This window comes from Sabethes cyaneus, chromosome 2 (assembly GCF_943734655.1).
Source record: "Sabethes cyaneus chromosome 2, idSabCyanKW18_F2, whole genome shotgun sequence".
Lineage (NCBI taxonomy): Eukaryota > Metazoa > Arthropoda > Insecta > Diptera > Culicidae > Sabethes > Sabethes cyaneus.
Genome location: NC_071354.1, coordinates 96,904,008 through 96,930,428, shown reverse-complemented (window position 1 = coordinate 96,930,428; position 26,421 = coordinate 96,904,008). Strand labels below are relative to the sequence as shown.

The window sequence follows — 26,421 nt, the reverse complement described above, 5'->3', positions numbered from 1 at the left end:
ATTTTCCTTTTATGTCCACGCTTTGAGTCATTCAATAGAAAAAATGCAGAAATGATTTAATACCGACGTCCTTGAGATTCTCTCATACTCGTGACAATCAAGGAGCACACAATAGAACTTGAAGTATTGAAAATAATTTAAAAAAAAAACATTCAGGAACCTTTTTAACTATCTCGGAAGCAATTAAGTATATTCAATTAAAAATATTGCAGAAGCAGTACAGAATTGAAAGTTATTTAGTCAACGCAAGTAAAGTGAAGCCTTGGTTTTTTGAAACCGTTCTGCATTCGAAACTTGAACCATCTGTTTTTATACGACTGATTTCGCAGCCAACAGTACTAATGCCACGATCCTATTGACTCTAACAGCCACTCCGAGAACAGATCCGAACATCATACAACGAGCTTGTTAGATTAGTTCTGTACTTCGAGACCACATTTCTCTTCACGTATTTATATTCAAATTCACGAGAAACTATAATTTCCGTGATCGTATTCGAAACTTCCTGACATTGATTGCCACGACCCAAAGGTAAATTCCGTGACATTCCTTGAAAATATTCCAGGTTTTTTTTTCAGATTATCGACACAGCGTCGAAACAGATAACTAGCAAGAAGGCACCGTCTGGTCGGCAATAAAAGAATAATCCGAAGAGTATGTGTATGAGAACGTTCGCTTCCGTAAGGAAATACAAAAGGATAACAGGTTCGCAATACAGTGCGCATGTCTGACACATAACATTCATCTATCGAACAATGAACTTGCCGGACTTCTATCATGGAACATTTTCCATTATGTTTGCTCACGCATTTTCATGCTATGAGACGTGTATGCTCTGTTTAACCTATTTTCTCTTCAAATAGAGCTACGCAAAACATACTGCCTATTGAAAAAAGTTATCTTTGTCCAAACTTACGCATCACAGTTTCGCACACATCACACATTGATGCAAGAATTCAGTAGGGTAGGACTTTATTATAATATAATACAGCAAATAAATGTTGTCGTTTGTTAGCAGTATTAAATATTTTAGCTTGGCATACCCTGAACCATGACAGATACATTTAAACATCATGCTAGTGCCTGCCTGCGTATTTCTGCAATCACCAAATTTTCAAAGTGAGCAACTTCCGAAACGAGCCCCGCACAAAAAGAGAGTGCGAAAGTTGCCGATCTTGATCCCAACACACGGACAGACAAAACCTGGCGTGGAATGTAGGTCAGTACAGTACGGAGGGCGAAACGTTTTACTGATGATGCCTCCATCCAACAACGTGACGGGTGGTTGGCTTGTTGGTAACCTTTCATTCGTCATTGTGGCATATTGACGTCGCTGTCTTGAGCGGAATCATTTCTTTGTTGGATTGAAGTTTTTTAATCAAGAAAATGATTAAAAGGCTAGGACTGCCAAGACAAAAAAATCTTTAATTTCCCCGCAACATCATTACTTTGTGAAATATTCTGTAGGGTATCCTAGTGCCATTTGAACTAATGAATCGTTTATATGCAAGATGTTGAGCTGAGTCCTGAATGTACACATTTCAAATGGATTTCATCACATAATTGCAAATTGTTAATTTGTTTTTTTTATCCTCCTGTGATCCCCACACCAAAGAGCTCACATTGAGAGACCCCTAGTAGTGGATACATACTAGAAAAAGAAAATATAAGAAAAGATCAACGTGAGAAATTTTGCTACAACAAAAACAAAGTGAAACCCAATGGAACTTAGTTCCTTCGAAGAGATTCACGTAACATGGTAAAACGAAGACAAATTATTTTTAAAAAATACATGATTAAGATGCAGAGATAAAATCCAATAGGAACTAGGAAAAACTTACGTGTACAAATGGTTGACACGTTAGAAAATATATTCTTTCTCATCTCTTATTACATACTGTTTCAGTTTGCTTTTTATAAGGGCGCTATTTTCGTTATTGATTTTAGTTCATTTGGAAGTAAATTAAACTTTGAAGGTCCAGAATTAGTGCTACGTTGTAGACCCAAGTTGGTAGACGCCCTACTTTTCAGTAAGTCATTCAAGTATCTAGTACTGGGAGAGTTACGCCTGGTCATAAATAATATATTACACTCAACCCCCGCTAATATGAAAAACACCTCGTTCAGATCAGGCGAATTCATTTTTAATCTGAAAATTTGGTAACTCTATTCACTTTCACATACGCGCAAGGCTCGCATCCTATGACCTTGTTTTGATTTGACGAAAACAAGCGTTTTGAAAATATGTCGAATATGCGCGAATTCTGATGAACATTCAGCTTGTAGAAGAGGAAATTGGCTCGACAGTATCAACTAAAATGTTCTATTTTGAGTGCTGGAGAGAAATATAATGAGCTATATTGCCAAAGCTGCTGAGCAAGAGGAAACGTATTAAGTTTTTTTTGCTTTTTTTCAATTTGCCCGGTCAAGTTAACCGTCAATTGTGTATGACGCTTGATCAGTTTTAATATGAACGGATTCATACCAACGGGGTTCAGATTAAAAATGTTCACATTAAGAAAGGTCATTTCAGCGGGGGTACACGGTACTATGGAAGTTTTGGTTATGTAAGACATTATGATCAAACATGAAGCAAAATAAAAAAGTATGAAGGTCTGTGCCTAGAAACACCAACGACAGGTTTACAAAAGCTACGAACGCAGATACAAATCGACAATACTTGACAGTCTGCATATCTTCAGCAGTTTGTTACGAAAATTTATAATTTACTGTATTGTAGTAGCTGGCCTTTACGGGAAATTAGCAATCATCAACTTTTCATCGGACAGCCCAATTTCGGAAGCAGTTTTGGGCCCCAAAGCGGGTTTCTGTTTGTAAAAATGTAAATTCTGTTTGCCAATCTGTTTATCTGTTTTTCTGTATTTTTGTTTTAAACAAAATTCATTAGTCCAAATGAAACTGGAATACCCTACAGAATATTCCACAAAGTAATGATGTTGCGGGGAAATTAAAGAATTTTTTGTCTTGCAATTCTAGCCTTTTCATCATATTCTTGATTAAAAAACTTCAATCCAAGAAAGAAATGATTGCGCTTTGTACGCGAAGGTACGTTCGGCATAAATCAAATTCCGAAATTCGCATAAGAAAACCGTGTAAATTCCGAAATTCGCGTAAAAAACCGCGTAAATTCCGAAATTCCCGTAAAAAACCGCCCAAATTCCGAAACTTTTTTACCGTGGCTTGTAGCACTAGGCAAACTAGGGTACTGGCTTGTAACTGAAATGCAGTTAACTTTTAGCGATACTTTATATGGATACAACCGGGCAAAAGGAAGGGATGGTCGCTTACATTTCTGCAACGGTTCACTTTCAAGACACCAAATTGGTCTAGGATCAAGGATTATTTGCTTTCAGAATGTCAACTAAGTCTAGCTTTAATCGAAACGAATAATCTATGGTATCTTCTTTTCAAAAATTTGTCGTCACGGACTTTCCAAATAGGATTTTTTTCATTCGGAGAATACTTTTCGATGGACGCAAAAATATTGAAAATCGATCAGGAGAATGCGCTTATTAACGCGTTATTAGCGCTCAAAACATGACTACTTTTCGTGTTTAGATTTTTTGGAATGACACTAATCGATTAACGGTTACAGAATTAGTATCAAAATAAGCGAAGCGTTTATAAAATCGTAATTTTATATAAATATTATTTTTTCACAAACATTCGACCATGACTTCGGCATTTTAACATACAGAACGCGTTCTTTCGATAACTTTGGTTATGCTGCAATCGAATTGTAAAAAAGTAATAATTTGTCATTGAAAAAGCTTGATTGATTTCGAAGTATGACTCAAGTTTATCTAACTTAATAAATATTAAATTAACCTTGCATTGTTACCATTTGGCCACCCTCAAAATATGATTTTCGAACGCTTTAATTTTATTTTGCAATCAGGCACTAGGAAGTCACTGGGAAACCGAATCAAGGTTGTACACTGACCAATCCTTGAACTTGATCAGCTTGAACAAAGCCGTGTGAATAAATTTAATTATCATCTAAATCTAAATCATTACGGTTTGCTTCAAAACAAGTCACTTTCAAGAATACGGCAGAAACAGTCTGTGTAGTACGTGTGTTAATTGTGTAAACCGGCTGTCGCTCTTCTTGGGTACTACTGTAAAACTTTCCAAGAAAGAGCCATTTGCCTACGTCCATTGTTCCAAACCACAAGTCCAATCATTATCATATTAATCCAATTTGATGAAGGTGAAAAGCTGCTCTTTTATTTGCAAATAGTTATATTTAAACCAGTTGCGTAAGTTAAGAAACGTATGAGAAAACGGAGTTTCGTGTTTCGCAGATTTTTATACATAGGTAACTTATGAACTGAAAGTTCGACCAGTACAAAACTCAAAAGCGACCTTGAGGCAACTAAACCTTTCATTGAGATCATTAAAATCAGTCTGGCTATCATACGTAAAACATGCTCAATTTGTGAAATTGAGTCGTATCTGATATTTGGCGCGCTGGGCCTTCTTTCGAAACTCGGACTTCCGACTATAAAATTATGCACTAGAAAGGCAAACGAAACAACTTGGTGTGCTTCGAAGGGTTGAGTAAACTGCAAAAGTTAAAAAAGAAGCATTGCCTGCATTACGTTTGCAAAATGGATTAACTTTTACTGATCTATTATACTCTACTTATTGAATTGCACAAGCCTTTAACGCATACTCTTTGGCGTATGTCGTAAATTGCAATCTTTTATATCTTCGCAGTCATTATGTGGATGGCAGTAATCGCAGAAATAATCTTAAATCTGTTTTATCTTACTCATAATTGGATTAAGCGCTTCACTATATGGAAATTAACATCAGATTTCTTGCCACGCTAATTTTTCGACTGGTTTTGAACTTTTTTGTGAATGAAATTTTGTATATGTATTGATCCTTAGCAATATGAGTATATTTATTTGAACATCTATTTTCCGATAGGTGGACATAAATTTGAACGAAATAACATTATCTTGCTAATTATAGTTATTTCAGAGACGAACCATTGCTCACATTTTTGTTTGGGTCATTTTGAGCAGTGCATAATTAATTGATAAAAATGTTCCCCTCTATTTCCCTCTAAGGGTATAGTTAAAATAAATTTCGGAAAAACAAAGTGTCTCAGGTTGTTCAATTAATTGATTGTTTTTTGAAAAGCTGGTTGGTTGGTAGTATAGTTGGCACGAAATTTGTCCACAGAGCATTTATTCAAATATAACCATTTTTCCTGGGGCCATGTCACCGCCACCATCGGTGTACATTCGGCATTTATCAAAAACATCGGTTTGGCACACGGTATATGGAAAATAAGGAAAACATCTAGCAATTTTTCGACAGCACCGCGCCTGAAAACCTTGCTCTTACGGCAGATTATCGATTTTGCTATAAAATTAAATTGGCTCCGAGTCGGTGCGACTATTCCGCTGGTGTGTAAACCATGTGATTTGCCAACATTATCAAAGGTTTCTTGTAGAGGAAGGTACTGTATACTGTATCTGGTTCCACGAATAAAGTTTCTAGTTCTGGTGCATGAGCTTTGGTATGTCTACATTACCCCTAGTATGGTACTCTCCCCTAAGGAATAAATGTGTACGTGCAAAATGGAAATGGAATGATTGCAAAAAAAGTAAATTACGGAGGTTGATGTGATTTTTCCTGTAGCAGGAAACGGGTAGCTAAATATTGGCATGAAATTCGGAGCGATGTTTATCAGATTTCCACTTTCGTACTGTATGTAGATTGATGATTTATTTCGTACGTTAATCCCCTTGTTAGTAACGCTTTGCAGGTCACCTGATTTAGTTCAATTAAGGCACATGCTCTGTATTAAATGTTCGCGCAGCAACTCAACCAATTTTGTCCATCTCGTTGCAACGAAGTGTCAGGTGCGATTGTGATTTAGAGTAAAAATAATTACACTCGAAAGTGATTTGATTTGCGTAAGATGACGTTTATTAATTTAATATAGTATGGCTCATATGTATACAGTTATAGATAAAAGACTTGGAATTTCATGCGATTTTTTAAGCAAATATGATTGATAACTTAGATATGTCAAGTGTTCAGTGTTCAGCCGTTACGCACATAAAGCATCAAATATAGATAAGACACGGAAACTTACTACATACTGTATTCGGACGTTTATCAAAGTATCAAATATGCAGTTAAACCGAATAACGTTAGGTTTTTTCCGTACAGCACGATTAATACAATTTCCATTACATATTTACTATCCATCCATGGAAGTATCTAGCGAGAAATAGGTAGACAGATTAACCCACTTCCAAAATCGACATGAACGTGTTCGAATGATAATAAAGAAGCACCATTTAATAGAAAAAGTACCTTCAAAGTCTCGTTTGGTTGTATTGAAGCTGTATTAGTTGTGCAAGTAAAAACAACCAGTTCAACGATATTCTTTCGCTTGGCATATATTGGTTTGGTTCGGTACAGAAAATAAACACATTGCGGCATGCACAATCACTTTACTTACAGAAGCACCGGTTGGTTGGGTCTGTATACGAGATACGACACATGCCGACACATGCCGTAGGCCGACAAGCCGGGCGGCGAAGTACACTAATACTTTTTCGTATCGCTACTGTTTGCCGCATCATTTGTTTGGTCGCGATAAAAACGCCGCCCGCACTTCTTCGCTTGAGCACACTCACTATATGCTATGCGCTAACAGCTATATGATCAGTGCTTTGCACCGACTCCGTGCGTCAAGAAGCGAGTTAATTTTGGAGCAAAATACAACAAACACGAGGAAAAAATAATAACCATTGAGCTATAATCAAGATAATATTTTTTTCATCGGCGACGGAAAACTAGCTCAACATCTGTATTTTCTAAATTTTAGAAACAACAAAACGTGCTGGATTCTGATATTTAAAAAACTGGATCGTTATAAAAGTGAGAATAACGTGACCACACTGATGACCTACTAATTGATTATGCAATAAAACATTTTATCAAATGCACTTCAATTGAAATTTATAAAAAAAACTACAGGCTTGTGACCGATTTCCAGGTTGCAAGATAAGATAATTGATAAGACACGCTCCACACAGTTCAATATGTTCATAGCTTTAAAGCAATATTTCTTTTATTCGAATTCTTTCGGAAGAGTCCTTACAGTACTTTCTTGTTTTTGACTTTGATCGACTTTGGTAATGTTTTTTTCTGGCGATCTTGGATTTGTTGAGAATTATCGCTGGAGCCTTAATTACTTTCATCCGAACTTTCGAACCATTATGATGACTATCTATTGACCGATACAAATTACATCACTTGTCATACATAATGGTCTGGTTCTAGTTCAATGTTCTAATGTTTGGTGCCAACTTGATTAAAAAGATGCGTAGTTTCTATTATAAAGTTCAAGTCAAATCAAATAATTATATTAGTTATAATATTAGTTATTAGTTATAATAGGAGTTATATTAGACTCAAAACTAACGTTTATTGAACACTATCACACAATTATCAGCAGAGCTAACAGTATGCTAGGATTTATAAAAAGATTTAGTTATGACTTCCATGACCCATACACAATAAAAACACTATATCTTGCATATGTGAGGTCTGTATTGGAATACTGTTGCATAGCCTGGTGAACATTTTCATTGATTAATACACCAGGAACGAACAGAATCAGTGCACAAACAATTCGTGTTGTTTGTTCTGCGTAAACTAAATTGGACAAGCCTTCCTCTTCCATCTTGTGAAGACTATAAATATACGGAGGTAGATTATATTTCATTCCAATATACATCCGACCTAATACGATCCGTATTTTATTCACCGGAATATATCCATACATAAACCATACAGAGCAGCAAACTTTGAACACGTTTTTCCCGAAATTAGAATTTTGTCACTTGGTTCGGTCTGAATTAACACCGACCAAAAGAAGAATGACGGAGTATAATTGCCACGGATTTCAGAATCATTTTCCCATCGGTAAGTCCCGCCGGAAAACAATTTCGTTCGAAGAGCAATTACGACTAACTACTATATGAGGCAGCAATTGCTCCGAACCAACAACGGTGGTTCTTTTCATCAAAAAAGAGGAAGAGCTGCAGCAACTTGTAAAAAAATGAAGTCATGAAAGATGACCTAATCCTAAACTGGAGCAGAGATCTTAGTAGCTATTCGGATTTCGGCGCTACACTGGCGATCAAAGGTAAATTTTGTATACATTCGATGAGTTCTTGCGGCTCCCGCTCACATTAACATGGCAGTACCATAAGCTGTGAGCGGGCAGAATAGGGACCTTAGGCTAAGAACCTACGGTACCCAAACGATTACCTAGTTCCAGAAAATGAAAGAAGAAATCGATCTGGACTATTGGCAACAACCTTTAGCATGAAAACAAGGACACTGATCCTTGTCCAGCAGGGTAAGCTGGCTCAATTTACGAGGGAGAAATCCTGTGGCTGAACGAGTCCATTGACCGCATTTTGGCGAACACATCACAAACATCGTCCGGGTAAGTTTTGCTCTACTTTGGCACACGAAGTGGAAATGCTACTTGGGAAAGAAGAGTCGGATTCCTATTGAGAACAGGAGCACATGCGGCCCTGATGAAACGGTAACCGATGAACAAAAGAATAATCGAGGCCAGATTTATAACACGGGCTGATCATCACGTTGTTTTCGCTGAGAAACGCTTGCGCGTCGCACGTTTCCAACCCCAACGACGGAAGGAGAACTTGGCCGTCTGATGAAACTGTCGAAAAGCAATGGATCGGCATCAAGAACAGCTTCATCACGACCAGTGTCGAAAGCCTACTGTGTTACCTGACTCACTGCGAATATGCGTTGTGTTCGCGGGATCGTGTTGGTTCGAAAGGTTTCGAAAAATATCGCCCTTGTATCGAAAATATCGTTAATTTTGATCACTAAAAATAACGTGCTTAAACGTTATATTTCATGTGCCAGTAGTACGCAATAATTGTATTATGAAACTGAATTGTTATATATGTAACTTTTTACAAATTAAATGCAATAACAAAAACACAACTAATAAAAAATCGTTTGTTATCGATATTAACTACATATGCGTTATAAACGAATAAAACGTATGGTTACGTTTTATTTCAATAATACGCATATTCGCAGTGAGTCAGGTAAAACAGTAGGCAAAGTGCGCGGCGGGCCGAGGGAATCGATTTGGGATAAAAATTGTAGGACGATCGAGGTGCGGAGAACCGAAAGCCGGCATTGAGCAAGCGTTAAACAGGGCGGCTAAGACAGCTACCCGTCAACAATACGTCGAAGTGAGGAGGACTGCTAAACAAGCTTGTAGGTGGGACGAAAGTCCGGACTAATTCCATAGCCGAAGAAGGAGAAACCGGAGCTGGCCATCCGTTTGTTGTACGATATTTCTCGCCGTTTTAGTGGTGCTAGAAGAATACTGAGATGTCGTTAAAAGACAGACCTGGTCAGTTACTGATTGACCGTACAGAACAGCTTAAGCGATGGACTGAACAACTCTTTCGAGTTTCAATTGTCAGAGACCAGCAAAACTAGCAGCGCATGATGCCGATAATTCGTCGCATTGATCGCGTCAACTCTGAGGCGCCATCATTGGATGAAATTCAAGTAGCAATAAAAAATATGAAATCTAACAGAGTGCCAGAAATAGATTGCATTTCCACCGAGATGCTCAAAACTGATCTATCTTTGTCAGTCCAAAATGATGTAAGGGTAAACGGGGTAACAACGCCCACCATGGTTTTACAGGGCGTTGCTCAAATTGGTGTTAAATGTTGATGACAGTCATATTGCTGAATACGTACGCAATATTTTACAATACCTTTTACAGCAATATCGTATAAACTATCGGAGAAATAAATAAAAACAGATTTTTCGTTATAATCGTTTTGTTTTTTATAACTTTGATCCCGCAGAACTTAGGGTTTATTTTATTCAAAACGTTAAAACTTTTAGTAAATACAGCCCATATCGCATCTCTGATCCTGTCTTCATTTGACAGGACCTAAATTAGGTAACTGTTCATGCAGTTTTGTTGAAATAAATAGTGAAATGTGTAAGTCGGTCGGTTGGGGGTAAAACCGCCCACAACAAACGGCGCAAGACCGTCGTGCCTAATGCTAGTGCGATAAGGAGATTTTTAAAATAATTGCATAGTTTGGATCAAAGAATCTCAGATTTACATAAAACAATGTAAATATGCTGTACTTATGTAGCTGGTAGACTGTTTGAAAAAATTTAAATTGCCAATTTTCCCTGCGGACGCCATGAACATTTTCTTGTTTTCTCGGATATATCTTTTTTCAATAATTCCTCCCTCTTGGATAGGCTGACCAGACGTCCCGGATTGTGCCGGACTGTCCCGGATTTGGATGGCTTGTCTCGGATTACTAGGCGTCCCGGAAAATGTCCCTCATTGATTAATTTTTAAATCGTACCAGTTGAATGCTGAAACGCTCAGAGGAACGCTACAGATGAGTTCTAAGAGGTTTTTAAGAAGTTCCCTATTTATGAATTATTGTTGAGACAAGTGCATTCAGCTGAAAAATTTAAGTTATTTTGTCTAACTTTGTCTTAACTGTATAACTTTGTTATAGTGGACCGCCGTACATTTAAACGATTGCTCAGCAAACTAACGCGGTTTGTTTTTCATTTGAACAACTGACGACCTTGAACATGCTGCACTTGTATGAATTGGGCGCCCTGCTATTTGTTATTATTTTGGCGTTTTGATTTAGTTTGCAATTACAGGCGGCGAATATTTCGTTCTCCCATTAAACTTTTATCAGAATCGTCGAGAAAACAAATATGGAGGACGCTAGATCAGTACAAACAAATTTTTACTGGACACGTCGTGCAAATTAACAGAGTTCAAATCAAAAGTGTTGAGATTAAATACGGGCAAACGAACGGAGGTCCATGGTATACTATAGTAGAAGCAATTTAGCAAATAAGTCATTCAATATGTCCTGCCGTCGGTCGTCGTCGTCAGCATGATGTCGAGATGGTTCGTGCTGTTTTAAACAATCATCGCCATACAATTTGATCTTGAGCCTCTCGTCGATAGCTTCCCAGGCGTCTTTCGACCTGGTCGAGCCATCTGGTACGTATGGTCCCCCTGTTGTCCTTACGACGTGTCCGGCTCATTGTAGCCTACCGACTTTCGTCAGATGTACGACGGGAATCTCCCCAAGCAATGCCTTATGATTTATATGCATACGCCACTCTTGGCTTTCACTTTGTATTCCGCCAAATACGGTTCGCAGCACATGCCGCTCAGACACGGCAAGGGTGCGTATGTCCACCGTGAGCAGCATCACAGATTCAACTCTATAAAGAACTACTGGTCTAATAAGAGTTTTGTACATTGTCAGTTTCGTACGGTGACATATGCTTCTTGATCGCAGCGTTTTGCAAAGAGCAAAATAAGCCCGCATTCTCGCGTGCATGCGGTGCTGGAACTTTTTTTTACTAGTGTTGTCCACAGCCACCAGTTATGCCAAATATGCGAACTCACTACCACTTCTAGTTCGACGCCGGTTTGCCGGGTTACCGGCATACCGTCCGTGGGATTCACGCACTTGTCAGTTTGAGTTTTTTCTTTTCATGTATTTGGACTCCGTTGCATTTATTTTTAGCCTAAACTCCTCGCTTTCAGTCTGGGGTAGATTGCCTCCGCCGTCCCGCATTCGTCCAAAAATATCTGGTCACTTTACTCTTGGAACAAATATTATGGAATAAACATTTTTTTTTATGAAAATATAGCAAACTTTCTTAGCAATGCGAAAATAATATGTATCTGGTTTATCAATCAGAACAATTTGAAATGTCAAAAAATGACCCATGATTTTAGATCCTCTCTAGTCTTTAAAGTTTGACTCCAGGATGCTTAACCTGATCCATCTTGTTGTCTAAGGAAACTACATGGTATCAATTTCAAGACTGTTGGTACCTATATTACTGATATTCTTCTAATACGAGTGGTTGCCGGACACTCTTTTAAAACCGCGGATCTCGGGGATCCATGTATTGCTTGATGGTAAACTGATTCAATTTGTTTAAATTAGATAAATTCACGAATCCAATGCCATCAGTTTCGTTCAAATCGGTTGAATATTGTTAAAGTTATACGCCATGGCGGTTTTACCCCGTTAGTGGGCGTGTTTCACCCCGCAAAAAAATACTCTATTTTTTTGGACGTGTTTCCAAATCGTAATAAAATATAGAAAATCATTACAGATATTAATGTTTTTATTTTTTACATGTAGGTAATAGATCAATTGTTCATTTAAAGCAGATAAATTAGAAATTGAGCCGCAACTTTTTTTTACACAGGTGGTTTTGCTTAAGTGGGCGGTCTTGCCCCGCCTACCCTTACCAGCTATTCAGCAATATAACAGAAACTTCAACTTTCCCAGTGGACGGCATGCAGGTCATTTTTATCAAAATCCCTAAAATGGAGACCTAACTGAATGCAGTAACTGGCGTGACACCACGTTGCTCTGTACTACTCTTAAAATACTCTATAAGGTAATCCGGATCCAGGAGAAGATCGACGCTACTCTCCGGTGACAGTAAGCTGGATGCCGTGCCGTCCAATCATGTTCAGACCACATTACAACGCTCCGGATTGTATTGGAGCAGATCAACGAATTCCACGACTCTCTTTTACTGGTGTTCGTTGACTTTGAAAAAGCGTTTGACCGACTAAACTATGAAAGTATCTGGGGCTTAGACGAAAGGAATCCCAGATAAGGTAGTCCATCTCATCGAGGCCCAGACGTAGCGTTCTCGTGCAGGGAGATGCACAATAAGTCTATCTTTTCTGAACCTATAAGGGTTACTGATGGTGTGAGACAGGAATGCATATTATCACCGTTACTGTTTTTTTATCGTTAGGGATGAGATGCTAGTTGGAGCTATTGACAGTTGACCAAATCGAGGATTGCTTCGGAATCCTCTAAAGATGGAGCAGCTAAATGATGATCGACCTAGCAGATGATATTGGCCTGTTCGCTCAACGCCAAACTGATATGCAGAGCAGGTTAGATGACCCCTCCGGAAGTCCGCAAGGAGCGAGACTCACAATGTGGCAAAGAACGTCTATGGTAATGGAAACTGACCATCTAACCAGTTTTACAGTAGCGGTACAACAGGTTGAGAAGTTGGAAACCTTTCAATATCTTGGTAGCCAGATGGTAATTCCAAGAGTGATATAGCCACACGGATTAGAAAGGCCTTAGGTGCCTTTGTAGGTCTGTGGTATATATGGCGCTCAAAGCACTCTACATAACAAAATCCGAGTTTTCAACTTAAACATTAAATCCGCTATTGCTGTACGCCGGCGAAACGTGATACGTCTCAGCGTAGACAATGCCAAAACTGCAGGAATTCAGTAATCGCTACTTGCGATAAATTATTCGTGCCTAATGACCTGATAACTGGACATCCAACGAGGAAGTGGATCCGACACACATTGAGAAAAGGAGAGAACGAGATCTGCAGAAAAGCACTCGACTGGAATCCACAAGGACAACCAGGCTCATGGCAACGTAGCGTAGTCAACGACATCCGGGCTGTTGACTAAAATCTGACCTGGCGACGGCTGAAAGTCATGGCGGAAAATCTCTGTTTTGAATCTGGAGACCAGGATTTTGTTCTCCCAGGCCGGCGGACTTACACGAATAAGTAAAGTATGAACTTCAAGTGTTTTTGAGGGTCAGATCCAATGTAAAATAGTATGGTAGTAGTATGGTAGTCGACAGGGATGAGTTCGAAGTGGTGGTCGTTGATGACGTCGGACAACAAATGCAGCAGAGAAATAGACAGACGACTTCTTGTTTCGAAGTCGTGCTTACTACGGAGTCCACAAAACTCTAAGGTCCGCTAAGCTTCACTCCCGTACCAAATGTATTATTTACAAAACGCTAATAAGATCGGTAGTCCTGTACAGGCACGAAACGTAGACAATGCTCGACAAGGACTTGAAAGCACTGGCAGTTTTTGAACGTCACGTCGTGTGCTTAGGACGAACCCAGTATTTAGAAAGTTGTTAAAGCTGGAAGAGCACAATGGGCGGCACATGTTGTAAGAATGCTGAACAAATATCCCGCAAAAATTATGTTCGCCTCGAATCTGGTTGGTACGTGGTACCAGATGCAGAGGTGCGCAGCGAGCTAGATGGTTAGACTAAATGGCGTAAGACCTAGAAAGTGTGAGACACTTGAGAAATTGGAGATGGACTGCCATGGACTTGCTGGAGTTTGTTGGCGGAACATTGTTACTCAGGTGAAATCCTAAAGAGCATCGGATCAGGATAGGTAAGTTTAGAAAGAAATTCTTTATTACATTTTCTATGAAAATTGCATCAGGAATCCGAAAAATATCTCATCTTTTGTATTAAAATTTTCAACCCATCGCGTTTTTCTGATTATTTATATAAAAACCACTCATCACCACAAGATATTCTGCGCGGATCCCGTGATATAGCATCTGCAGCAAACAACGCCCACATGTAAAATCAACAGTAAAATTACGTCTTCTTGAAATAGTGAACCTCTATGCAATGTGAAGACATTTTGCATTTTTAAATAGTTTTTCTAAACATTGTTGCCAAGTTTTTAGTTTTTCGTAAATGCATATTTGCAACATAAATTATTTTTAACCACTTTTTTTATAATTTCACTAAAGTGCGTTGATTGCCCTACGTTACACCTGCTTAAAAGTCAAATAACACCTTTACCGCGCCACCGATACAGGTAAGGTTCTTACTCGCCAGAAGTCCCATTTTTCCTACCGCTTTAGTTACCGGCTATATTGATAGCTACAAGAAAAAATGCCTTGATGTTTTTCCTCGATATGCTACTTAGTAACCACTACAATTACAAGAGCTTCATTGCGGCTGCTATTTGAACTTTGAAGTTTGCATTCGGTTGCAATATCCGCCACGGCACATGATACTTGTCCGAAGAATCAAAGTACAAAGGCAAAGTGCCTTCAGGTCGGCTGTGAGACGCCGTTGGCGACAATGTTATTGATGGGTTGGTGCAGAAATATGCCACACAATTCCGACATAGCACGAAGCCGCGTGGAATTAAAATCATTATTTGGATTCTTCAAAGATGACCTAATTGATTTGCGCTTAAAATGTCAAGGGTGAAATAAAAAATTCTATGCAAAGTAATTCTCCTGTCCACTTTGTGCATCAGTAGAATTCATATTTGAAGCCAAACAAATTCAATCAACTTCACATGACGGCCATTTTCGAGAGACTATAAAAAAACAAGGTAATAAATTTATTCCCCACTCCAGCTGACACCGCGCGATGATGAGTTATGTTTCACGGCAGAAAACCGCATACATATAACGGCTGGCTATGGATCGTCCAAAACAACTATGTGCCGCCGCATAAAATGCACATTCAAGCATGGTCCGTTATCTGGCGGTCTACGCGAATAAGAACCGATGTGGTCTATGCACCGATGAACGTTGGCGTTTAGGAATTAAATGGGGGACACAACACGATGGTATCGTAAAGAGCAAGTGCGCTCAGTTAACGGTCGATTGTCTGAGTTCAGAGTTTAAAAATATAAACTTACTCATCCATTCAGCTTCTCAGGCGTGGTGCATGTTTGTGTGCGTTAAGCAGCATTCGTCAATAGGAAATCTTCTGACTGACCAGTCAGTCAGATCTCAACGAAAGCGAGAATGGAATTGACACCTCAGCTTTTTCGTCGTAATGGGGCCGTTGCGAGCAATACTGGTGTAAATCACATTTGTTAAGCATTGATTTGTTATGTTTTTTAAGAAATGTGATTTTCCCTTCTGGCTGACTCAGTAATCTAACTAAGTCGCTGGTACTCGTGTGTTCGAATCTTGACTGGGAGTACTGCTAAAAGCCGGTACAATCCACAGCTAGTAAACAGTATTAAGATTACAACTTGAATTTGGACTTTCAAGGTATCAGGAATGCTTTTAAATATATTTTTCAGCTCAACAAATGTTCACATGGTCAATCTAAATAGGAAAAGTCAATGGCATTACGCATTACGTAACGAAGTGATGTTATAAGAGGTTTGATATATGTGTTTCCAGGCCAAAGTGAGTGAGAATGAAACTAATAAACCGGCTGCCACAGTAGGGAAGAATGACAAAAATGAGACCGATCCAATTAGTCATATGTGTAGAGCCAGACAGTGAAAAGAATATAACAAAATGAAGTGAATTGAAGAAAAATAAAATTAGCATCGAACTTGAGAATATAATGCATGACAAGACTGCTGACCATATTTGCCTTTAGAAACTTGTTCTAATTATGCTGGCAGAAATCGGCGAGTTTCGTTGCACTGTTATTTGCTACGTTATTTTTTATTTATTAAAAAAAATTTCTAAGCGAAATCAAAAGTATACTATAAGATATAATCAAGAATATTGTGTTATTCATTGCCGAAGTTTGTTAACTCTGCAGCCACGTTTATTAACGACTGTGAGCGGCAATGTTATACATATTTTCCACATGACACATGATTTTTCACCTAAAAATGTACTAACGAACAGTAATATTATAATTCCGCACACATTTTATCACATCACACTATATTGGATTGCCAAAGATGTTTGAAAATCTTATCCGCAGTGCAAATATAACCAAAACCTACACAACAATGCTCATACTGCACCTCTAATACGGCAGTGATGATTCACACTGAATCGGCCTGCATGGAACACCTCTCAGTTGCCGAAAAAGAGCAACCGCCGGTATGGCAGATTTCTTGGCACTCTCCCAATAAAAAGTTCCAGTTCACCGTATAAAGCGTTCAATCATCTGCTCAGGAGATTCCTCTTAATTTTAGGTCAACTCTGAACTAACTTTTTACCGATATTTGAACTGATTGCATCTACTATAGGAACTGCCACAGTTTGCACATATTGCAAAAACATTCAGTCGTATTTTCTTCCAGGTTAAAATATACAGATTCAACCCAAACAAAAAATTATTCAAAACTTTTTTATTATCTAACGCAGAGAGAACAACACTTTTTATCTGCTGACTTCGAATATCTTGCACGGAAACAGACAATTTTTTATTGCCTGTTCAAGTTGGCAACCAGTCGTATGTCGGTTGCCGTCGTCGGAGAGAAAAATCAATACTAAGCATCTCCGAAAAAAATATACCAACCAGAAGAAAACACTCTTTAATCGGGAACCTTGACTGAATGAATGTTGACGGGGTACACGCCAGCCAAAATATTTCATGCTCAAGAGGATACCTGTAGTGATTCTGCCACTTGAACTTTATTTCCAAAATTACCAGGGGTTGCGTGATTCGCGTGAACTCACTTCACAACTGCTTCAAGATCTTTCTTAAACTGAGCTTTTTAAAACTGAATGTATTCATGCTGTCTCCTCCTGGAAAATTTTCTGATAACTAGCGGTTTATGAAGTATAAAATAAAATTACATTGTAAAACATGCAAATAGAACTTTTAAAAACCGTCCTTCATCTATAACTTTCGATTCTTAGATTTCACATTGAATTAACGTCACAGGCTGTCTTTCTAATTAATTTTCAATTAAAGAAGCTTACTCAATATCAACAACGATCAAGTTAAACACAATTTTATCTAAATATTCTTGTGCGAATTTCAATCAGTTTGGTGTTTTACACGCGAGGTGGAAAATCTTCCCAGTTTGCTGCACTGTCGCTCGATAATGAATCCGTCAGACTCGGCATTTTGTCCTGTTCGGTTCAAAATTTGCCACTTCTCTCGCGTTTTTGGCGACTGTGTGACATGGAAGCGCGTGTGTGAAGATGGTAGAATTTCACTACCACACCGACCGGGTACACAGCCACAGCACAGGGGTACTCTGCAGCGGATTCGTGTGTAGCAAAAGCAAGTCACCAGCAACAGCAACAGCAAGTGTGGCAATGGGGATGACGTCGACGTTGCGATTGCGCAATCGATGCGTCGTTTCGTGCGGATGGATGCTCTCGGCTCGCCATACATACTCCATACAGTCGCATCGAACCCTCTTTTACCGTGTGATGACCTAGACGACTGATGACTTTCGTTCTGGCTTGCTCTCGGCCACTCTCCGGTAGCGTATCGGGAATTATTTTATAAAATTTCTTCAAAAGTGATGTAGCATTAATCTTATTCCTTATCTGCGCTGCTGCTGAAATTTGATATGTATGTATGTACATCAAAACCTACAATTGAGAGAAATGTAAATGGGTCTCGCAGAGAATTACATTGCATATTTCAAAAATTTATAACCCTTGCACCAAGCATCGTACACACTTTTTAATAAAATGTGCAAACTTTTGAGCAAAAAGAAAAAGACAGAACCTCATTTTTTATTCTAAGCGGATTGGTTTATAGTCGTAAGAAGATAGTATTCTCAAATACGCCACGCGATATCAAATAGCATTATCGAAATCATAACTCATTTGGATTGTATCTGTATTCTGGCTGTACCTGTGGAAAGTTTTTCACAAAATTTTCCACGGAAATGGAAAACTTGCCTAGCAAAAGGGTGAACATGTGCAAATCTATCGGCTTGTCCGTTAATGCCTCTCTTCCCTTACCTCCACATGTGGTGCCGACTCACAGTGGAACGGACTCAAAGAAGACAGAAATCGGTATTTATGATGAAACTATTGAATCAATCACGTTGAAGAAACTTCTGTGAAGTTTCATTGCTATATGACAGCTTTCTGTAAGAAAACTATAGCTAAAGGGGGTAATAGGAGAGCAGTCCCCCTTCGTCATGTCTAAACACGATCCATACTTTCGAGTTTTAAAGTTTTTAACACGAGATGAATGTTACCTACTCTTATTGTCTGATAAATGTACAACACCTATTTAAACTGATAAAACATTTTGAAACTTACATTATTAGTGAAACAAATTTTTATGTTCTAGTGACAGTTCATCATACGGATATTGGTTTTCTTGGTGATACAATACATAGATCAAAATACATTGTGTTATTGTGTATTGTACAGTCAGGCCACATACGAACAATGGTACACAATACTTAAGCCTAAAAACATATGATTCTATGTCAGTCCGTATGCTGGAACCCTAAAGCGTTGAGCGTTCGGCAGTTCCCCTGTTGAACACTGAACGACAAATTGATATTTATTTACATATTTATTTACAGATATTTATTTCACTTTGTTGTATGCAAGATTTCCTATCGTCTTACAATTGTTTACGGAAATTTAAACATGTATATGTTGGGCCCTGACACACGAGCTATCCAACTTTTAAAAAGTGGAAGTTATTTGAACTAGAGCTCAAATTTCCAAGTATTTACTCCGAGTGACCAACGGATTCTCTTCGTCATATTCGAAATAGGTAGGGAAACACTACTTTCTAGTGGGAGATCAGGTAACCAACTTCAACAAGGAGGACACTTTCGAGCTATGTCGGTCCTTTGGTGATACAGAGGTGTTGGTCGCGAGATTTGCAAGCCAGCATCACAAAAAAACCCAACCAACGAACGACATAAGTAGTAATTCGGAACGCAACAATCGTCGAAGACCCAGGTGACTAAAACGGATTAACGATTGAAAATTTGGAACATGGAACTGTCGGTCTCTAAAGTACTCAGGTACATTCTGAAGAAGTAAAGAGCCACAGGTTCGACATCGTAGCACTGGTATGTTGAAAAGCATTGGTTCGGACCACTAAGTAGTGATGGTTAAGATTACGCTTCTCTTAAAGACTTGGAGTCAGTGTGGACCAGACTCGTGTGGTCTAATATTGTCTATTGAACACGCCGGCATAAGCATCCTTTTCGGACTTTCGTTCTTATTTATTCATGCACTGCGACGATTTTTTCCGAATGTGTATGTTGCCAACAACCACGCTGCTACCCGAGTTGCTGATACCGATCACTCGCGAGGGCTCGCATTTCCACCCGTGAGTAGAATCGAGGGCGAAGATGAAGAAAAAAAGAAAAAGTAATGCAAAATCTGTATCCGAGTGCACCACTAGCCCTCACGGGCAGCTGGTGGCTCACGTGTTTTAACTCGCGAGTGGGATATGCAGAAAGACGCTGCGAGGCTGTGCGTTTGCGAGTGTGTAGGTAGCAGAATGTCTGCAAACACCAATGGCGGCTCTTTGTCTTACGCTGAGCGTTAAATACGTATTGTTGGCTTCTCGCTCGATTTGCAACAATGATTAATGAGTAATGGTAAAACAACTATTGACAGCGAAAAGTCTTACATCGTCGCAACGAATGGTTTAACGAGAAGTGCCAGCAGATATTGAATGAGAAGAACGCAGCGCAGGTACTAATGGTGCGTCCGTCAGAATGTTGAGTGATACAAACCGAAGCGGAGGCAGCAAATCCGACTCTGCCAGGAGAAAAAACACTATTAGGAGAAATACGACGAGCTCGATCAGCTGTACCGTTTTCGTGATACGCGGAAAACCTACCAAAAACTAAACAAATTGTGGATTTGTGCTGCTGATCGCAGAGATAAGCATGGAGGTATTTTGACAGCGACTGTGCGGTGATCGAAAGGTGGAAGCAGTACTACGATGAAGATGAATGGCGTGCAGATGGAAGACTGTGATAGTAGAGGAAGTGACTTCATAGGCATAGCAAGCGACGGAGATGTGCCACCCCCATCGATAAGCCAAATTAATAAATCCGTCCAGCGGCTGAAAAACAACAAAGCAACAGGAAAGAATGGTATTGGAGCGGAACTTAATATAATGGGCCCGGACAAGTTGCCAGGCTGTCTGCATCAACTGATTGTCAATATTTGGGATACAGAACGACTACCGGAGGAGTGGAAAGACTGGGTTACCTGCCGTATCTACAAGAATGGCGATTAGCGGAATTGTGAACTACCGAGCGATCACTATAATGAATGTCGTCTACAAAGTGCTATCCCAAGTCATCTTCCATCGATTATCCCCAATAGCCAATAGATTTGTGGGAAGTTACCAGGCCGGCTTCATGGAGGGTTGGCCTTCAATGGACCAAATCTTAACCCTGCGGCAGTCCCGACGCATCATCTGTTTTTCGATTTCAAAGCCGGATATGGTAGTGTAAACCGACAAGAGCTATGGAAACGGGTTTCCGGGTAAGCTTACTAGACTTATCATGGCTACGATGGATGGGATCTAGTGCTTTGTGAGAATGTCGAGTAGATTGTCGGACCGATTCGAATTTCGCAGGGGACTTCGACAAGGAGATGGTCTTTCCTGCATGCTATTCAACATTACGCTTGAAGATGTTATAAGACGAGCTGCGACCGTAATGTGGAGCACGACATTTAATAAATCCAGTCAATTTATCTGCTTTGCTCTGCCTCTGCCGACAGCATTTGAGGCGAAAAGATCAATACACCAGACTAAAACGCGAAGCAGAGAAGATTGAGTTGAAAATAAATACGTCTAAAACGAAGTATAAGCTGACAAGCGAGCCCGAGCGCGACAGGACCCGCTTGGGCAGTATCGTGGTAATCGACGGGGATGAGTTTGAGGTAGTAGACGAGTTGGCTCACTGGCAACAGAGGACAACAATACCAGCCGTGATATTAAAAGGCGTATTATCAGCGGAAGTCGGGCCTACTACGTACTCCACAACACTTGCGGTCGAGCAATCTGAGCCCCCGTACAAAGTGCACACTGTATAAAACGCTAATTAGGCCAGTTGTCCTCTACGGGTACGAAACGTGGACACTGCTAGAAAAGGACCTGAGGGACAGGTGCTAAGAACCATCTTTGGCGGCGTGTAAGAGGACGGTTTATGGAGACGAAGAAAGAACCACGAATTCGCGCATCTCTGTGGCGAACCCAGTATTCAAAAAGGACATGTTGTCAGAATGACAAAATGCCAAAAGTACCCGCGGAGCTGAAGACAAGTTGCCATGGACCGAGTTGAATGGAGGAATTACGTTTTCCAGGCCTTGTCGCAAGGTCAACGGACTCATACTTGGGGATTCGGAATAGAAAAATAGATATTCGGGAGCGTAGCTGTAGACGGATTGGACATGCCTTAAACAGAAAGATGAACGAAATCTGCAGGGAGGCACTCGACTGGAATCTGCACGGACTGCGCAGAGGATGTAGACCCAAAATCTCAAAGCGGCGTAGCCCAGCCAACGATATTCAAACTGTTGGTGCAACAAGTGAAAGCTGTGGTAGGTGACCGTCGACAGTGGAGGAGACTGTCCCTTTGATCTGTTGAACCGGTGGACATAGACACATAAGAAAGTACGGTGAAAAACTTAGAATAGTTAGAAAAATTAATTGTCAACGTTCTGGAAATGTTGTAGTTCACTAGTAGTGTTATCACTAAATGGGAGGAGGAGGGTGATGGATAATTGAATCTTGAACAGGGATGGGAAAAAAATCGCTTCTAGCGATCAAGATCATAGGAGCGATCAGATTCAGATTCATTGACATCACTACTTGTAAGCGACAAACACTTTGTCGCGATCCGTACCGATTATGACAAACCTCATGTCAGATCATGTTCATTGCATGATTGCGAGAAATATAACTGTTTGAGACTGTTTAGAGAACAAAATCTTGTGATCAACGCTAAAGATTCACTGTTTGTCATATAACTGTACGGATCGTGATCTGTACGTGTGGCGATAACTCACAGATTTTATCAAAATCACTGATCTTCCATCCCTGATCTTGAATATTTGAACATAGCTAGCTGGTTACCTAACATTTTCGCTCATCTGCTATACAGTAGGTTCCTGTAAATGAGTTGTTCCGTGTTAAGCGAGGTGGAGCTGAAATGTCGATTCTCTCTAGTATCCAAGGGCAGTCGACCCGAGACGTCAAAACATCTGATATAAAAACAGCTTTGATTACGTCCCGACGTTTTTGCAGAGAGTCCAGGTTGATTAGCCCGCAACGCTGTTCGGAGCGCAAAGCGAACGAACCTCCGCTGTACTGCCTCGATTCGGGTGACGCCGTTTTGATAATACGGGCTCCATACGGGTGCGCAGTATTCAAGGTTAGAACGAACTAACGCACAGTAGAGTGATGTCAAGCAGTATATATCATTGAATTTTTTGGCGATACACATGATGAATCTTAAATTCCTGCAGGCCTTGTCGACAACGAAGAAAACATGAAACATTTGAAGGTCAGTTTGGAGTCGAGTAGTACCCCGAGATCTTTTTAATGAACACATTTAGGGAAATATTCTTTCGTCATTTAAAGTATGTATGCGGAAACTGACTGATATTTAAGCATATTTTTGGACGTAAAATATTTTATGTTGATAAAAACGGATACTTTTGGTGCCAAAATCGAGACATGCCAAATTCGAAATCTCACTGTATTACTTATTGTACCATCCCGCTACCTTAGCAAACTGCTCAAATCCACGTTTTTTATTGTTTCGATAAACATTCGCTGAGACTGAGCTAAATTTCTTGTATACCTAGCTTTCAGTTATAAACTATGGTACATTTAAAGACCTTTATAGAAAAGCGTTTGTTTGAAGTCGTTCCTATAAATGGAAATGTATAAATAATATAACTTTGCGAATTGGTATCGTAGTTAGAGCCCTGCGTTACGAGAAAAGTTATATAACAGAAAAGTAATGTCGTCAAATCTGTAATAATAAATATCAAAGCGATATCCAATATGGGTTATTATTCGATACTTACCAATTAGGTGTTCCGAAGCTTTGGTCTCAATTATGTGCCAAAAATGTTTTCAATTTCTTGAGATGATGCTGGTTCGGATAATGCACCGCGGTCCAGAATGAAAATTTAAGTATAAATTTGATTTTTGTCTAAAACTAGATGAGATAGGCATGTGCAGTATCCGATTGCATTTAAACATCTATTGTATTAAAAAGTATTAGAGATCAAGATTCTCTGCCTCCAACAAAGTTAATAGTAATGTTTTTCATAATTTGCTGAAGTTGGCGAAATATTACATGTTCATTTAAAAGTAAGTTCTGCGATTTTTTTTAAATAAGGACCTCTCTACTAACTTACGGTAACGTGAGGTAACCATAAAATATACAATTTTTGTTTTTACGTTATTTTCGACATCTATCAATTATTTTTGGTAATTCACTTGTTTGGGACATGCGAGTCAAAAATATGATAGCGATTATTGTCAATCTCAAGTTATACGACATTACACAATACGCAAAATTAAACTTTTGATTTGAAGGATAAAGAACTGAGCGGCTCTTAAGGTTTGTTGTTACTTTTCCTTGCCTACCAAAACATTAAAACACATACCAAAACCGAGAGCAAGTCGAATCGGTCGTGTTATTGAGCATAATTATGCTTTCGTTGTTTTCTACACCTGTGTGGGTACAAACGTAAATTAAATTCAACATAAACCGTTCCGAACGTTCAAAACAAGGGGGAAAAAGACGAATGTGTTGGTGAATTCATGTTTCAACTCTACATGAGCAGTAGCAAGCGTAGAAAGCCGAAATTTCAACTTCTCGCTTTCTATCTTTTTCGCCCAACCGATCAGAAACGACTCTGACCAGGTCAAATTAATAAAAAAAAAACACTCATTTCGACACGGGCCTGAATAGAAGTAGACCTAAAGTAAAACCTTGTAAAACTTAACATTATTTTTTAAACCACCCTGAACATGCAAATAATTGCATTTATGTTGTCAGATAGAGTTGAGTAGAATGAATATTACGGCTGGGTTGTAAGAAAAAGTGCAGAAAATGATGGCCGATGATGTCATCGATTCAATTTAAAGTGTTCCTCTCTCACTCGCTTCTACCACACCGTCCTTGTCATGCTGCAGGAAAACCTAATAATCTGCGCTATGGGCGTTGTCATCGCCGTATTTATATACCGCACTGTTATCCCATACGAATATGCTGATGCTACACACTACAGTAGAGGCACTGATCCATTTTCCTATTTGCCTTTTCCCGATATCCAACAAGAAATGCGAACGTCAATGAGAAAAAAAATTTCTTCGACCAGGCGCAAAGCGAAGGAAAAATTACTCACTTCCAATTGATCGTTTTTCACAATTTAACTGTATTTTTGATCGTCACCACGATCGCAAACTGCACTCACTGTTCTTTATCACTTTATTTTCGTAACTATCTTGCCGGAAACACTATTTTTCATTGATTTTCTACAGCAGTTTTTCCAATTTCAACTTTTTTCTCACACACGGCACTTTTCTTCACAGCGCGACGGCGACGACCATCTTCACTCGACTACGCTCAAATTCGGACAGACCACGGCCAAGCTTTTTCAGCACTCATCAAGCGAAAAAGCAGCGTCGGTTTGAGGTTTTTGTTAAGGAGAGAAAGAGATGGCCTAAGGTCTTCGCAAGCTTTTTGTCTTTGCGGTGATTCGAATAATGGTTGGTTTAAAAATGATGTCCTCTGGAACGTAAGGGCGACAATACCAAAGAATATTGCGGTTATTTACATAAATTTTCATCCCGTTGCGGCGGTAGTCCGCATCGTCAATCACCGCAACGAGAACAAGGAAAGGTGGCCAAATATTTTTTTGGTTTATATGTGCAATTGTTACTGATGCTTTAGCAACTAAAACTACCGTAAAAAACTTCTTTTAGCCTCTTACATTCAAAAATCTGTTTTATATAAATCATAAGTATAAAAATTGGTGTAAATAGTAACAAAATTTAAGAAGTACGGAATGGTGATGCAAATATCCAAACAATAGAAATTGATCTATTTGTATGGCACCTCTGGACAAAAGCACTTCCTTCAATATTTGGCGAGCTCAGCATTGGGCGATAATGTATCGATATAACTGGTATCGACATTTGTGGACGAAATCTCGATAGTTTTTTTCGAAATTGTATAGTTAATTTCGGCATGCATATAAATAAATACAACAGCTCTGTAAATGTAACACGCTATACGGAGTGCTATAAGGGGCCATCCAGATACCACGTGGACAGAAAAATACCAATTTTCAACCCCCCCGTCCCCCTCCGTGGACAAGCGTGGACATTCCCTCAACCCCCACCCCGCTCCCCTGTTTGTCCACGTGGACATTTTTTTTCTTATGTCAAATTTAACAAAACAGAAATGCATTGTTCTAAATATTGTTTTCAACTTGATTTATGCAGTATTTATCAAAAAGCTGACGTGAAAGGAAGCGCCAGTCTAAAGGCCGTGACACAATGCATACGGCTTTTTAGGCGTTGCGGAAATTTGAGTTTTTCCATGGATTTTCCGTCAACTTTCCGCAGCGTATTAAAATCCGTATGCAAGGTGTTAGGACCTTAATTCTTATGATCTTGTCTACTGCAAATTATTATCGACTGCAAGAAAGCTGATAGCTTGACTTTCGCTTGACGATTCTTCTCTGTCCAGAGTATCTTTGTCTAGAGTATCTGTATCCAGAACATCTCAGCTTGGCCGTCTACTTCAACGCATC

The 26,421-nt window shown here is 39.4% G+C and overlaps 1 protein-coding gene across 4 annotated transcripts in view; it reads right to left on the bottom strand.

Moving 5' to 3' along the window:
* Nucleotides 1–25,228, bottom strand: part of LOC128738421 (spectrin beta chain) — a 57,485-nt gene extending 32,257 nt beyond the window's left edge. For all 4 annotated transcript variants that reach the window (XM_053833522.1, XM_053833524.1, XM_053833525.1 and 1 more), the window contains exon 1: nt 25,009–25,228. The gene's annotated coding sequence lies outside the window, so the exon portion shown is untranslated. The remainder of the gene's footprint in view (nt 1–25,008) is intronic.
* Nucleotides 25,229–26,421: the final 1,193 nt, after the last annotated feature.